Below are 17,805 nucleotides of genomic sequence, written 5' to 3'. Positions count from 1 at the left end.
GCACATAATAATCATCCAAAGACAGCTTATGACATCACAGACAAGACAAAAAGCAGTACGATTGTGGGCGAACAATTGCATTTTTGATAGTTGTCATTCACCTTTTCTAATCATCACGGTCAACAGTTTGATCGTTAATAGTTAAGCAATAAAGAACAAATGTACTGAAATTTTGGGAAAACAACCTTTTTCCGTCTCCAACCAACCAATGAAGTAACTTCTTCAGCCAACAAATAAACGAACTTTTTATTGGTTTTCAACTTTTTATTGGTTTTGGATAGCTATCAAACAAACTTACAGTTTTTTTCTTTCAATTGGTTTGTAATATAGGAGGCAGATATGCTATGCGTTGTGGTAACTTGAATGTGAACTTTTTTCATTTAAAAATAATTGATTGATGAATTTCAACGAAAGGACATTGGGAAGTTTTTTTTGTAGCTTTGGTGGAAAAACAAGTTTTGCTAGTTTTTTCAGTGAAGGATCTAAGTTATTATTCAATTTGGCTCCGTGTGTTGTCGACCGTTTCTCTTTACCACATACGGATTCGAGGTCTGTTTTCGCAAGTTACGTATCAATATTGCAGTTATGACACGCCCCTTTTCCAAGCGTATTGACAAATTGGCAAAGAAATAGAGTTATGGGCGTGGCCACTTCCTAATTCCTCATGTTCCACATCCATGTGTCCGCTTGCACTAACAGTAAACAAGGTATTTTGCCGATGAAACTTTGTTATAGACCACTTGTTGGTAATTAAACAGAACCAACGTTGCTCTTGGCGTACGATGTAATATGACCGCTTTTATTGATTTAAGGAGTTCAAGTTAAAAAAATACAAAAACAAATAATGTATCCTTCTTCGCAACTGCCTAATTCTTGATGATGTTAGGTTAAAGACTATATAGTTGGTAATGAATTATCCCAATTCAACACGGTTGGCTAATGCACTGTAACACTTAAAAAATTAAGAACCACCCTTGCCTTTTAATTTGAGAAACACCTTATTTTGACGTAACTTATTTCACTTTTGACTAGAAGGTATACAAAAAAAACGTTAGAGCTCACAAACAAATATAAATAATCATTGAACTGTATTGAACGGTAGAGCTACTAACACTGGACTTTGGCTTGCACCCGGTCTTGGAATTGCTGGTAGGTGGCGCAACGGAGCATAGGCGTTTGTGATGCTGACTCAGCAATTTGGGTTTATGGTAAGAATAATGGCTGAGTGAGCACCATAAACGCCTATGCTCCGTTGCGCCACTTACTAAACCGGGCGCAAGCAAAATTCCAGTGTTAGTAGTTCTACCGTATTGAACGACATGTATTATTTGGTAGAATAACAGGTAAAGACAAAATATAATTAGCGCAAACTCATTCTTATTATTAAGTTCCAGGATTCAAATCCATGTCAAAGATCAACCCTTGTAAATTATACTAAGAACAAAATACTAGAATTCTCTACTTGAAGTATAGGACACCAAAACTTTCCGGGTTTATATACGTTGATGTCACTTTCCATAGGTTTTCTCCCTTTAAATCAGGGGTCACTAAACTACGGCCCGCGGACCTGATGCGGCCTTTGATGTCATTTCATCTGGCCCGCTATAACACTTGTTTGGTTTGCCAAATCGATAACTTTGTAACATTCCAAAAATAATCTACTCCTTACGAAAGTTTTTCTGTCGCGATATGTATCATTGATATTATGTAGTTTTATGGGATTGATCCAAGGCTAGGTGTTACGTCACAGACAAAACAAAAAGTGCTAATTGTGCGCAAACAAGTGCCTTCTTTTGTCACTTGTGGCGTAATATACAAGCATTGCTCGTAAGTTGAGAGATATTCTGTCACGTGCATAACTCATAGAAGGAACACGAAGTTCTGGAAAAGGATAAATTTAAGTGCTGGTTTTAGCACTAGTTTAAACAATGTTATTTAAGTGGCCTAGAAAAGATTATTCCAAACCAGAATCAGTCACAAAATCTCGAATTTCTCCCGACTACTTAAACTTGTGGTTTCTTTTTTACACCCATTAGTGCAGGGGTCGGCAACCCCTGGCACGCGTGCCAAGGTTGAGACGCGAAGTGATTTTTGTTGGCACGCCAAACGTTCTGCGTGTTTTTAGTGAAGTACTAATTTAACATGTTACGCTGCTTGTTTTTAGTTTCCTATCTTGCCATTCTTTTAGAACATGCACTAAACGCTCTGCTCTCTCCTTATGATTGACATCCTCTGGCACAAACTACTACAACTCAGAAAAAATGTTGGCACGCGAAGTCATTGCCACATGGAAATAACAAGTAAATTGACATGCGTCACTAAAAAGGTTGCTAATCCCTGCTTTAGTGTGAGCGCGTATGTGCTAGTGTTATATATCTAATAAAGCTTCCTAACTTGATATTGCTGGAAAAATGAAATACGCTGCGAACATATAACATGTTTTTATTACCAGTTTTATTTCTTGAGTAATGTTGTTTTACTTTTGTTATCTGACTTTTGTTATTGAGCCTAAAAAAACAAGAAACACGTTACAATGGGTTGAAAAATATACTTCGTTACTGAAGCAAGTTATTTTTTTATCGTCAAACACTTTACATTGGCAGAAGTCGATCGTGCTATCCAAAGTCTCGCTAATGTTTCCATCCGAGGTCATCATCATGTTTCCATCCGAGGTCCTCATCATGTTTCCATCCGAGATCCTCATCATGTTTCCATCCAAGATCGTTTAATACGTCTTCAAGCTCTTCCATATCATACCTTGGATCATTACCAATGTTATAACTTATAACAGAAAAGAAAACGCGTTTAAACGAGATTACTAAGACCGAATGAACTATCTTTGTCATTTTTTCGTAAAATGACTCCATGCTTTTATGTTTTCGCTTTACCATGAAACATTCTTAATTTATGCCAGGTTTACCTGTCTTCAAACGCGGGCCACAAAGGTATAAAGGGATAAAATGTTACAGCAAAAAGAAAAAATACGTTTAAAACGGGATAACTAAAGACCGAACGAATTAACGTTGCCATTTTTAGTCGTGAAATGACTCTATGCTCAAATGTTTTTAGCTTTACAGTGAAATATTTTTAATTTAAGCCAGGTTTACCTGTCTCCAAGCGCGACCCACAAGGGTAAGGGAATTTGGCCTTTAACTTCTTGAATGAGACACATAAGTCCAACTGCTATCAAAGCCCCAAGACAAAGTCGTCGATCCATTTTTAGCACAGATTTACAACCAATTCTCAAAGTAAGAGATATAAATGTCTCGTCAAAACCTGCCGGTTTTTATAACCGTCCAACACTTCTTCCACCAAACATAGGGTTTATCACACGTTAATTGCAAGGATGTTGACAATTAGGCAACATTGTAGTAATGCATGTTGACGTTTTGCAAGCGACCTTAAGCACTGGTTTTACACAACCTATGAAGATAATATCAAGCCATCTTAGGATTGGGGAAACAAGCGTTTTAATCGTTAAGCGTACCACATGAAAAGTTAACTTTAAAGTAATTAAGAATAGACGAATTTGCAGTAACATATTTTTTGATTATCTTTAACTTTGTCCTAGGAAACATAAAAGAAACTTTAAGTTAAACTTGCGTGTGTGATCCCTTTGTAACATCTTTAGTGGGAGAGTATATACGGTTTGTGCACAAATCATGCTTCTGTCTGATATAACTTCCTAACTTGGTATTTCTGTGATTTTAAAATTAGCTGAAAACACATTACAAGTTTTTATTGAAGGTCTTGTTTCTTCGGTACAGTGGTTTGGTGGGTACGGGTCATTGTTAAGCCTGAAATAAAAAAAAACAAAAAAACAAACAAGAAACACGTTACAATGCGTATCAACTTTCCAATATGTATATTCCAATTAAGCCTGTTATAATTTTAATGGTAAACATTATCTATTGGACGACGTCTACCTGTCGAATTGTGCTATCCTGATTTTACTAATGTTTCCATGCTAAGTCCTGATCATGTTTTAAATCAAGATCATTTAATATGTCTTAAAGTTCTTCCAACTCAATCCTAGGATAAGTTTAGAAAAAAACGTTGCCCTTATATGCTGATGTAACCGGGTTAGGGCATTCAAATCCTTTTGGTTAGCTTTTTAGCCTATTACTCCCAGCCAACTGTGCTATAATCTGGTTACCATACGACTAGTCAATGTCATGCCACCAGATGTGCACTGTCATCAGCTTACTTATCACTTATAGCAGCCCTATATTTTTATATTCAAGGTTTATGCAAAATACTACTGATTGTTGCCAGCTTCACTCCGCCGATTCTTCCACCCTAGACTTACGCTTATAAGGCTTCAGCTTCAGGAGTACACAAAGTCCAACGGTCATTAAACTCGCAAGCAAAGTCGCCCAACTGACAAAGATGTTGATGAATAACATTTTAATTCAGGAGTTTGGCTCTTCAGTAACATTCTACTTTGGAGTGTATGTGTTAGGTAAAAAGCACATTGCCTTTGTGCAAGTGACCAAAAGCCCCTGCTTTACATAACCGTTTTGAATCTTCTTTATATTTTGAGAATATCAAGCCATTTAAAATTTGAGAAGAAAAATATCTTTGATTTTGTCAAAGAAACTGCACATTTAAACATTGGCCTTCTGGCAAGTTTAAGCTAGTAGACGTGAGAAACGTCAAGATTTTTAATGCTATTTTAGAACAAATTTAACAAAATCGTAGGAGTTTGAGTGTCTTAATTAGGCGTTTCTTTAAGTCACCTGCAAAACATACTGGTTTGTCGTGTGTGAATGCTGCGATGGAAACACTTGGTTTGGCTTTCTACAGGAGATGTTGTCAGTTAGGAAACAAACATGAATGCACATCCATGGTTTCTTCCTCGTTCGTTTAGTGTTAAAGCATATGTGCCAAAGTTTAGCAATATGTTTATGGACATAATTGATTTTTGGTTCTAAACAATGTTGGAAGTTTAGTGTGAAAGCATATGTGCTAGTGGTAACAACACGGTTTGTGTACCTATTGATGAGTCTGTCTAATAAAGCTTCCTAACTTGATATTGCTAGCAAATTGAAATACGCTGGGTACACATTGCATGTTTTTATTAACAGTTTTATTTCTTGAGTAATGTTGTTTTAGTTTTGTTATCTGACCATCGTTGAGCCTAAAAAAAAACAAGAAACACGTTACAATGCGTATGTTCCTTGCAAAATATACTTCGTTATTGAAGCAAGTCATAGTTTTATTTTTAATCACTGTACATTGGCCGAAGTCAAATGTGCAATCCAAAGTCACGCTAATGCTTCCATCCGAGGTCTTCAAAATGTTTCCATCCAAGATCGTTTAAAACTTCTTCAAGTTCTTCCAACTCAATCCTTAGGTCATTTAATAGTTAAAAGCATAAAATAAATATATATGTTTAAAAAGTAAAAAAACGAAAGAGATAATTTATGTTAGGGGACAATTTTAGTCGTAAGAAATTCAGCGATTACTTGAACTATGTTAGCTTTGGACAGTGCACACTGTTTTGACCTTCAAGGTCTTCTCGGTGCAGCTGGTGACAAACGTTGGACTCATATGCTGGTGTAACCGGGTGCGACAATTTAAATGATTTTTTTACGCTGTTACTCTCAACAAACTGAGCCGTAATCTGGTTACAACATTGCTAGTCCGTATGGTTAACGTGATGTCACCAGACACAATGCCGAGACCATACAGGTCGAAAAACCGTACACTGTCTGCAATTTACTCATCACTTAGTAGCCCTATATTTTTATATTTTAGCATTACTTAGAAATACTACTGATTATCGCCAGCTTTACCCGTCATCGAAGATTGGCATTCCCCACCCTACGCTTATGCCTAAAGAGGCTCTAGCTTCATGGGTGATACACAAAAGTCCAACGACCATCAAAGTCAAAAGCAAATATCGTCGGTCCATTGTTTAAGCACAGGTTTGCACCAATATTTCAAAAACTATGAGGTATAAATAGGTCAACAAATCCCGCGGGTTTATATAGCATTTCAACAGCTTTCTCATTAAACATATGGTTTCATACCATACTTTATTTGCTCAATAGAAACGCTTAGATTTCGCCCTACTGATAAGGATGTTGACAAATGAATAACATTTTAATTCTGGAATTATGGTCCCTCAGTAATATTCTATTTTAGACCATATGTGTTGGTGTTATAGGAAGCATATTGTCATTGTACAATGACATAAAGCCCCTGTTTTACTTTACCATGTTGATTTTTAACAGAGAATATCAAGTCACCTTAAATTTAGGAAAAACATATCTTTAATTTTTGTCATAAGAAACAACATCTTTAAATATTGGGCTACTGGCTTTGGTGATAAGTGCAAGCTTATAGATTTGAGGAACTTTCAGATTTTTGAATCGGACAACAGTTCATGACTTCATATTACATTTTTGCCCAGATGGAACCAACTGTCATGTCTAAGTATATTGTGTGGTTGAAACAACTAACTTTTTGCCAAACCTTGCGAACAGAATGCTATTTATTTGAACTAATTGAAACAAAATCGCAGGAGTTTGAGTGTCTTGATTATGCGTTTATTTAAGTCACCTGCAAAACATACTGGTTTGTCGTGTGTGGATGCTGCAATGGAAACTCTTAGTTTGGCTTCCTGCAGGGGATGTTGTCAATTAGGAAACAAACATGAATGCACATGCATGGTTTCTTCCTTGCTCGATTAGTGTCAGAGCATATGTGCCAAAGTTTAGCAATACGTTGATGGACATAATTGGTTTTTGGTCTAAACCAGTGGTTCCCAAACTTTTTCATTATTTTGTCAAAACGGTCCCTTTGCCATTATTTCGAGGGCTCGCGGTCCTTAAGCTGGAATGTGTATTTAATAAAAACGAAAGTTGATTTTAGCTAGTTTTGCAAAATTGCACATAATAATCATCCAAAGACAGCTTATGACATCACAGACAAGACAAAAAGCAGTACGATTGTGGGCGAACAATTGCATTTTTGATAGTTGTCATTCAATAAAGGCTATTGTTTAGCAATGAAGACAGTCGATTTCTCAATTCTCTTGATTTAAACTTATTCAGTGGCACAAACTAACGCTAAATAAGATTATGGAATTATTTTACCCGCTTCGCGGTCCCCCCAAAATTGCCTCACGGACCCCTAAAGGACCGCGAACCCCAGTTTGGGAACCGCTGGTCTAAACAATGTTGTAAGTCGGGCCGGTCCTTTCGAGTCGCAATCGGGATTTGAATAAAACGGGTTTGGCTTCATTTTTGTAGCATTTTTACCAACTTTTTGAGCTCCATTCTAGCTTAAAGTCGAACACTTCAGTTGATCTTGAAAACAAGTTTAACGAAGTATCATGAACCTGCTCAGTAATATTTATTACATTTTGTGTTCTCTTTAAGTGAACTAAGCAAAACAGTTTCAAGTAAGTACCAAGCTTTCTGTCCATTTTTCCGGTTACATAGACAAATTCAGAAAACATATTTTCAAAGGTATTTTCATGCAAAAACACGAGCACCTGACTAAACCAGACTATCTGGATGTGATATAGGCAGCCATGGGGCAATTCGTATTCGTCATTCGTATTCGAATGCATTCGAATACAGGTTTTACCACCTTCGTGCTGTATTCGAATGATTTTGGATTTCGTTCAATAATGAACGAATACAATTCGAATAGTTGATGTTAACTTTTGAACCAGCAATTCATTAATACAAACGCTTGAGTGAATTCATTCGAATGCAATTCGAATTGTTGTGGTCTTTGCCAACCTAAGAAATTGCAAATTCGAATACACGATAATTTTTTAAGAATACAATTCGAATTGCTGTCCGTCTTTGGCAACGTAACAATTCGTAGACTCGAATACTTGACTACATTTTATGAATACAATTCGAATTGTGGTCGGTCTTTGGCAACGTAACAATTCGTAAAATCGAATACATGACTACATTTTACGAATACAATTCGAATGGTCAATTACCTCCAGACTAAGAGTAGTCGAGAATATGTTGTCACATATTTTTGCAAAATAAATTCGAATACAATTCAAATTGGCAATGATCTGTGACCTGATTTGACAAGTTTTGTTTATGTTACGAAACAATGACAGATAGAAGTCTGTTTGTGACGTTACATAAATGGAATTGTGTTACAAAGCTTGCAACTTTAGGTTGTTCTCAGCACATAGCGTGTTTATGAAGCACAAATCTCATGTTAATTACATCAGTCAAGCTAATGTGGCAAAACAAAGCTCTTTGTTTTACATTTTTACCAATAAATTTGCATTCCATAAACGTAAATGTTACTTTTTGTTCGAGTTTGGGGCGCTTTTATTTCTTTTATTTTCCGCAACTACAAATACCCAAATCGGTGCATTCGAATGCTATTCGAATTGTTTGCTTTTGACAACGACTGAACAATTCGTGAATACAAATAACTAGAACTATTAATTCAAATACAATTCGAATTGCTACATCTAAAAAAGTACGAAGTATTCATGAATACGAATACACACTTGGGGTTTATTCGAATAGTATTCGAATTACACGTTGTAGTTTTTTGGTCAACTAATCACGAATACAAATACTTGACCCGTGTTATTCGAATACAATTCGAATTGCTGCAACCTCAACATTACCAAACAATTCGTGAATACGAATGCCTGATTCGCATTATTCGAATACAATTCGAATTGCTGGACTTTAAAAAGAGTGTAAGTATTCATGAATACGAATACATGGTTTGGTTTATTCTAATAGTATTCGAATTACATGTCGTTGTATTTTGGTCAACAATTCATGAATACAAATTCTTGACTCGTTTTATTCGAATACCATTCGAATTGCTGTCACTCAAAAATTACCAAAGTATTCATGAATTCGAATACAGTCATGCAGGTATTCGTAAAGTATTCGAATACAGGACGCGTGTATTCGACCCCATGTCTGGATATAGGCAAAATACACTATTTAGTTGCAATACTTCATAAGCATGCATATGGTGTCATTATAGTGTTTTTTTATGTGGTGTCCGGATAAGTTTTTAAAGACAATGCTGAAATCAACACTGAGTTCCAGTTAATAAGTTTCTTGAAATGAGCATTATTTTCCTTGTCTCAAAAACAGATCAAATAAGTGGTAATATAAATTTGTTCGGTTAATTTTTGTCTTCGATTGGCAGGCAATGCCTGCAAGTGTTATAGCCACAATAAGAGTGCGCCGTCGAGCTGCCTGTTTTGTTTCCCGCAGGATTTGTTGTTTATATTCATTGGATCACCTAATTGAAGTAAGGTGACTGAAGGTATGTAGGCATGGAAGGTAATAAGGCGCACTGCTCATAGTTTTTAAGTATCAAGCAAAAATGTTTCCGTTTTGATTAAATTTTGAAATATATGCGTACTTACAGTGAGTGACAAAAATTTGGACCTGCAAGTTTTTGAAATAGTTTTTACGAAGTGTTTGTTTACAACTTTGAAAAAATGGTTACATTTTTACAATTGTTACAAAAATAAAAATGTTTAGTTGTCAAAGTAAAATGTTTTTTAAGTATATCAGTAAGGGGGTCATTTTAGTTTAATTGGAGCATTTTTCAGTTTGGAAAAAAGAATTACTTCCAAATAAATTTTATTACGGTTTTGTTTGTCTGCCATTACTGACATTAAGGCCCAACATTTTTCCCATTCACAAAAGTGTCTTTTATCGTAAAGACAACTGGCACGCACAAAAAATGATATTTTGCTTTCTTAGAGAGATGAAAGTCCTACTAGTAAGATTTTGGAATGTGGTCTTTCAATTTAGATTTATTGGCGATTGACTGTTTAGCGGTTGTTTATTTGTAATGCCTCATATTAACAGTTATATGTTATATGTCCTAAAGTTTAAAACGTTGCTTAACGTAACTTTTCCACAGCCTAAACTTGCGCGCGTGGTTTCTTTCTAATTTCTTTCGTGTGATACTGTTTAGTGCACAAATATTGCTTCTGTTTGATATAACTTTTGAACTTGACATTGGTTTGAGATTGAAATAAGCGGGTAAGAATTGCAAGTTTTTATTAAAGGTTTTGTTTCTTGGGTAATTTTGCTGTTTTTCTTTGTTACGGGTCATCGTTGAGCCTAAAAAAAACGTTACAATGCGTTTAACTTTGGAAAAAATAAAAATAACATTATAGAAGCCAGATATAGTTTTATTGTTAAACAACATCTAGGACCGAAGTTCACCTTACAAAGTTGCTATCCCAAGGCTTTCCATTGAAATCCTGGTCATTTCGCCATAGGTAGTCCAGATCACGTTCCAATTCAAGATCGTTTAGAACGTCCTCAAGTGGTTCCAAAACGGACCTTAGATCATTTGCGATGTTAAACATTAAACACATATTTGAAAACAAACATGAATGTACTTGTATGGTTAACTTCCTTGTATCGTTTAGTGCAAAGACATATGTTTATTGATATATGCAAATAGTTGTTGATGTACGCAAATTAGTTCCTTTTTATTTGACAGATTTTCCACATAAGATTTGTTACCGATACTTCGTTACTGAAGCAAGTTTTATTGTCAAACACTGTACATTGGCCGAAGTCAATTGTGCAAACCAAAGTTTCGCTAATGATTCCATCCGAGATCCTCATCATGTTTCCATACAAGATCGTTTAAAATTTCTTCTTTCAACGCAACCCTTCATTTCTTTAGAGTTAAAGCATCAAAGGAATATATATATGTTTAAAACGTAAAAAACGAAAGAGATAACTTATTTTGGTAAACAATTTTGGTCATAATAAATCCGGCAATTACTAAAATTACGTTAGCTTTGAAAAGTGCACATTGTTTTGACCTACAAGGTCTCCTGGGTGTAGCTGGTGACAAACGTTGGACTCATATTCTTGTGTAACCGGGCTTGGCAATTTAAGTACCCTGCCAGTCATCAGGTTTGTTGAGTTTTATTAGCCTGTTAGGTGCATGGTCTGCAGCTTACTTATAACTTACTAGCCCGATATATGTATATTTTAGCTTTACTTTGAAATACTACTGATTGTCGTCTTACAGAATTAATCTTACAGACCTTTTGGACTATTTGTTATTTAAATCCTGTCGCGGGAGACTATTTGCATTTCTATATTCATTTAAATCAACCGACACGACTATCTTCATACATCTTTCTGTCTGAAGCATAAACATAAAACTTATAAGACATACCGCACCGCTACGCAAAAAGTCGCAAACTTAGTTTAGTAAACAAATCCTTTAAATAAATTGTTACTAAAAACCAAGTTGCATGGTCACTGTTTAACCTTATCTATAATATTTATGGACGTAAAGTTTACCAGATTCCGATTAACTGGTGCTTTTCTTTCATATCTTTAGCATCAGGTTATTGCTACAATTTCATAGTGATGGTAACGATGTTGCTTAGCAACGGTCTCGTGACCGAGGCACACAAATCACATTAATCGTTGGTTTTGTTTCGGCCCAATTTTTTAGACAAATTTACAAATTTAATTTAATTTAATCAAATTTACAAATTTAATTTAATTTGAACTATTTTTGCAAATTCTTTCTCCCCAAACTTACCAAGAAACGTATACGTTTTTGAACTTTAGTTGTGTTTCTCTATTACCCGTTGTATAATAAGCTTACATTTTGGTGCCGAATGATTTAGCTTATCTTGAAAACACGTTTAGCAAAGTGTAATTGCGCACATGTTTAGCAATATTTGTTACAAATTCTGTTCGCTTTACGTGACCTAGGCAAAACAGATTCAAGTAAATAAGAAGCTTTTTGTTCATTTTTTGTTCATTGTCCATATATTGATAAAACAAGAAAATGTTGAAAACAAATGATCTTTATTTTCCCTTTTAGGCAAATCATATAGACTAAATAGAAATAAGTGGTGATAAAAATTTGTTCGGTTAATTTTATCTTCGGTTGGCAGTCAATTCCTAAAAGTGTTTTGGCCACAATGTTGGATTACGCAACAGTTACATTACAAAAAAACGAAACATTTTTATTGATCCAACAGTTACTTTCGCGTCTATTGATGTGGCTTATCTAAAATCTTGTTATCAGTATCGTTTTATCTTTCAGATTTCAAGTATGAAAACCCATATTTTGAAAACAATTAAAAAACTGTTTGGAGCATACATTTGTGTATAGTTATTAGATCACCTAATTAAAGTAAGTTACGAATAATATATGACAACGTTTATAAAGTTGTGACATTTGATTTTTTGACCCAGTTAACATTACATGCTGTTATTAGTAGAAATTCAAACGATATAGTAAGTAAGTGTAAACTTTAAAGGGTCAGAAATATGTATTTCGAACCGGAATTAGTTGCACAATTTGCACAACAACATATTTTCTTCCTACAGCCTAAACTTGCGCGCGTGGTTTCTTTCTAACTTCTTTCATGTGCTACTGTTTTGCAATTGGTTTAGTGCTCAAATGATGCTTCTGTCTGAAATTAGTTCCGAACTTGATATTGCTGTGAGATTGAAATACGCTGGAAATACATGACAAGTTTTATTAAACCTCTTGTTTCTTGGGAAATTTTGCTGTTTTTCTTTGTTTCGGTTCATCGTTGAGCCTAAAAAACACGTTACAACGCGTTAAACCTTGAAATGATACTTCGCTACTGAAGCCAAATATAGTTTTAAAGTTAAACGCCATCTATGACCGAAGTTCACCTTGTAAAGTTTGCTATCCCAAGTTTTTCCATTCGTTGTCCTTGTCACCCAAAGAGAAGTTATGTTCACCCAAAGGGAAGTCGCGATCATGTCTCCATCCAAGATCGTTTAAAACTTCTTCAAGTTCTTCCGAATCGTACCTTGGATCATTGGCAATGTTACAGCAAAAAGAAAAAAATACGTTTAAAACAAGATAACTAAAGACCGAACGAACTAACATTGCCATTTTTAGTCGTGCAATGATTCCATGCTCAAATGTTTTAACTTTACCGTGAAATATTTTGAATTTAAGCCAGATTTACCTGTCTCCAAACGCGGTCCACAAGGGGTCAAAGATAATTTGGCTTTCAGCCTCTTGAATGAGGCACATAAGTCCAACTCCCATCAAAGCCAGAAGACGAAGTCGTCGATCCATTTTTTAGCACAGATTTACAACCAATTCTCAAACAAAAGGGTATAAATGTCTCGTCTAAACTTGCGGGTTTTTATAGCCTTCCCACAGCTTTTCGACCAAACATAGGGTTTGTCACACGTTAATTACACAATAGAAACTCGTAGTTCGCCTTCCCAAAAAAGAATGTTGACAAGTAAGTAACATTCCACTTTAAAAATTCTAGTTCCTCAGTAACATTCATAAAGCATATGTGCTGGAGTTAAAGGAAGCATGTTATCGTTCCAAACGACTTAAAGCCCAGGTTTTACACAACCATATATTGGTAATATAAAGTCATCTTGGGATTGGATAAACAAGTGTTCAAAAATCGTTAGGTGTACCATATGGAAAGTTAACATCAAAATAATTAAGAATAGACGAATTTGCAGTAACATATCTTTAATTATCTTTGTTTTGTCCTAAGAAACAAGAAACATTAAGTTAAACTTGCGTGTGTGATCGCTTTGTAACATCTTTAGTGTGCGAGCATATGTGCCAGTGTCAGCAATATGGTTTGTGCACAAATGATGCTTCTGTCGGATAAAACTTCCTAACTTGATATTGCTGTGAGATTGAAATACGCTGGGAACATATATAACAAGTTTTTATAGGTTGTATTTCTTGGGTAAAGTAGTTTGCTGAGTACGGGTCATTGTTAAGCCTGAAATAAAAACAAACAAACAAAAACTCGTTACAATGCGTTTCATCCTTGGAAAATATATTTCATTACTTCCATCCCAAATCCTCACCATGTTTCAATTCAAGATTATTTAGCAATTCAAGATTATTTCTTCAAGTTCTTCCAACTCAATCCTTGCATCAGTTTACAGTTAATTCCATAACTTAAAATGTTTATTTATGTTTCGTAAAAACAGAAATATTTCACCAACTTTCGGGCCTGATTCAGGTTTCAAACAATAACTCTTGGAGCTCAGCCGGGTATATGTAAGTGATATTTCTATTTGTCAGAAGTTCCCAACCCTTCTAGGCGACTGACCCTTTCCATGAGATAAAAAGCTTTCCGGACTTTTACGTGAAATAAAACTTTTTGATTAAATAATATCCTTACCTAAAGCTATGAATCTTAGAAAAACGTGCCCGTTCATAATATGCGAAGATGAACATACATTCTTGCAGAGACCAGCCCTCAAGCGTTCATGCAGACCAGCGATCACGGCATTTTCATCTATAAATCATAGTACGAACTGGCGATCCCCTGCTACGAAGCTGACTTGTGCAGCATACATTGCAGGCAACGATGCTTGTGATTCGACTTTCGGATGGTTCACCATTAAGCCTTTGTAGCTCAGTTGGTAGAGCGCGAGTCCCGACAAGACTTCGATCCCAAGGTTCGAATCCCACCGCAGGGTAGATATTCTAGCCTGTGCCTTGCCATTTGGGAATGCTTGAGAGACCGACTTGAGTCGGAAAAACGCCTGTAATGTGCCTCGCGTACTATGATTGTCCATAGTAAGAACGACTTTGTAGTAAAAATTAAATCGCCTGTTACAGTTTACACAATCTCCAAAAAATTTTCTCCCTACTACCTAAACTTGTTGTTCTGTTCTTACATTGTTTAGTGTGAGAACATTTGTGACAGTGTTTAGCAATACGTTTTGTGCATCAAATAATGCGTCTGTCTAATCAAACTTCCTAACTTGATATTGCTAGAAAATTGAAATAATTGAAAATACGCTGGGAACACATTGCAAGTTTTTATTAACAGTTTTATTTCTTGAGTAATGTTGTTTTACTTTTGTTATCTGACCATCGTTGAACCTACAAAACAAAACAAAAAAAGAAATACGTTACAAGGCGTTAACTCTTTGCAAAATATCGTTCGTTACTGAAGCAAGTTATAGTTTTTTTGTCAAACACTTTACATTGGCCGAAGTCAATTGTACTATCCAAAGTCTCGCTAATGTTTCCATCCGAGGTCCTTATCGTGATCCAATCCAAGATCGTGTAATACCTCTTCAAGTTCTTCCAAATCGTACCTTGGATCATTTGCAATGTTATAACAAAACGAAGAAACACGTTTAAAACGGGATATCCAAAGACCGAATGAAACAACTTCGCATTTTTTAGTCGTGAAATGACTCCATGCTTTTATGTTTTAGCTTACCGTGAAATATACTTAATTTAAGCCAGGCTTACCTGTCTCCCATGAGGGGCCACATATTCCAAAGTAAGTCTGTGCCTTCTGCTTCTTGATTGAGATGGGCCAAATCTCCCATGGTGCTGGGCAAAGTAGCAACGTTTATGCCTTCACCTTCTTGAATGAGACAAACAAGTCCAACTGTCATCAAAGTCACAAGACAAAGTCGTCGATCCATTTTTGAGCACAAATTTACATCCAAATCTCAAACTATTGGGTATAAATGTCTCGTCAAAACTTGCGGGCTTATATAACCTTCCAACAGCTTTTCCACCAAACATACGGTTTGTCACACGTTAATTACACAATAGAAACCCGTCTTCCTAAAAAGGATGTTGACAATTAATTAACATTGCACTTGGTGAATTCTGGCTCCTCATGAACATTTTACTGTGAAGCATATGTGCTAGTGTTAAAGCAAGCGTGTTGTTCAACAGTTTGCAAGCGACTTAAAGCCCTGGTTTTACACAACCTATATTGCCAATATAATGTCATCTTAGGATTGGGAAAACAAGTGTTTAAAAATCGTTAAGCGTACTTCAAAGTAATTAAGAATAGATAAATGTGCAGTAACATGTCTTTAATTATCTTTAATTTTGTCCGAAGAAACCAGAAAGAAGCATCAAGCTAAACTTGCTTGTGTGGTCCCTTTGTAATATCTTTAGTGTGAGAGCATATGTGCCAGTGTCAGTAATACGATTTGCGCACAAATGATGCTTCTGTCGGATAAAACTTCCTAACTTGATATTGCTGTTAGATTGAAATACGCTGCGAACATGTATAACAAGTTTTTATTGAAGGTTGTGCTTCTTGGATAAAGTAGTTGACTGGTACGGGTCATTGTTAAGCCTGAAATAAAAACAAACAAACAAAAAACAAGAAACTCGTTACAATGTGTTTTATCCTTGCATAATACATTTCATTACAGAAGTCAGTTATAGTTTTAATGGCAAACACTATTAGGTGAAGTCTATCTGTCCAATAATGCTATCCTGGTTTTGCCACTCACTCCTTGGATCAGTTTGGAGACAGGACATGACTTCATGTTATTGTTATTTTTAGCCACTGATTGAACCAATTGTCACATCTAAATATATTGTGTAGTTTAAACAATCAGATTTTTGCCCAATCTTGCGAACAGAATGTTATTTTGGAACAAATTTACACCAAATCGTAGCAGTTATAGTGGCCTTATGGATTTGTTCATCTGTCATCTGCAAAACATACTGGTTTGTCGTGTGCGGATGCTGCAATGGAAACTCTCAGTTTGGCTTCCTCCCGAGGATGTTGGCGATATGGAAGCAAACATGAATGTACTTGTATGGTTAACTTCCTTGTATCGTTTAGTGCAAGAACATATGTGGCAAGATGAGCAATACGTTTGTGGACATAAATTGTGTTTAGTTATGAACGAAACTGTATGTCGGGTCGATCTTTTCCAGTCGAGTTTGTGCTTGAGCTTTAACAAAACGGCTTTGATTCTGGCTTGACTTGAGACTGGGCCAATCGGAATTTCAACAACTTTGGGGCCTAATTCAGACTTTAAAAAAATATAATTTCGTAAGTGATATGTCCATCGGTCAGTGCTGTCCAACCCTTTGAAGCAACTGACCTCTTTTACTAAGCTCAAACGTTTTCTAGACTTTTGCGTGTTTTTTTATTACGTAATGTCTACTTGAGAAAATAAAATAAATTTATTGTTTTGCTTTTTCCCACTAAGACCGACATTGGAGCAACATGGCGCCTTATCTTGATATATGCAAATTAGTTCCTTTTAATTTGACAGGTTTTCTACATTAGGTTTGTTACCGATTTGTCACGTGTCAATGATACAGCGTTAGCTTCCTTCATAGGATCTTTGCAAATAAGCAACTATGATGCTTTTAACAACCAACAACAATATGTTGTTTATCAGCACAAATTTCAATAATATAATTTAACTATTCTGTTTCCATTGCATGCAATTCCATTGAGATTATTTCTACACCTGTAATAGTTTTCTTTTCACAACAAAATGTCTGATGCGGATCAAAGTGGCCCACTTGGGAAACGTTCATATCCGTCAAAAACATGTTGACATTTGGAAACAAATATCTGATTTTGGTGCAAGTTTGGGTCGTCATTAGACTTGGCCAATGTTATTCCTGCAGTTTAGGTTGTTTGATTGGGAAAACTGTTAAGCGACTTGTTTGAGAACTCTTAAAATAAAAACAAAATTACGAAAATTACCATTTCGTACCATGCATTATATGCTCAATATAAAACCTTATTGAACCAATAGTCATGACTAAAAATATAGTGTGGTTGAAACAACCAGCTTTTTGCCCAACCTTACAGAAATGCGATTTTGGAACAAATTTATACAAAATCGTGGCAGTTGTTGTGGCCTTACGGATTTTTTAAGTCATCTGCAAAACATACTGGCGTGTTCTGTGTGGATGCTGCAATGGTAACACTTAGTTTGGCTTCCTGCAGGGATGTTGTCAATTAGGAAACAAGCATGAATGCACATGCCTGTTTATCTTCCTTGTGCCGTTTAGTGT

Source organism: Phallusia mammillata, chromosome 2, assembly GCF_965637545.1.
Source record: "Phallusia mammillata chromosome 2, kaPhaMamm4.hap1.1, whole genome shotgun sequence".
In the NCBI taxonomy this organism is placed as follows: domain Eukaryota; kingdom Metazoa; phylum Chordata; class Ascidiacea; order Phlebobranchia; family Ascidiidae; genus Phallusia; species Phallusia mammillata.
This window is presented reverse-complemented; position numbering follows the sequence as displayed.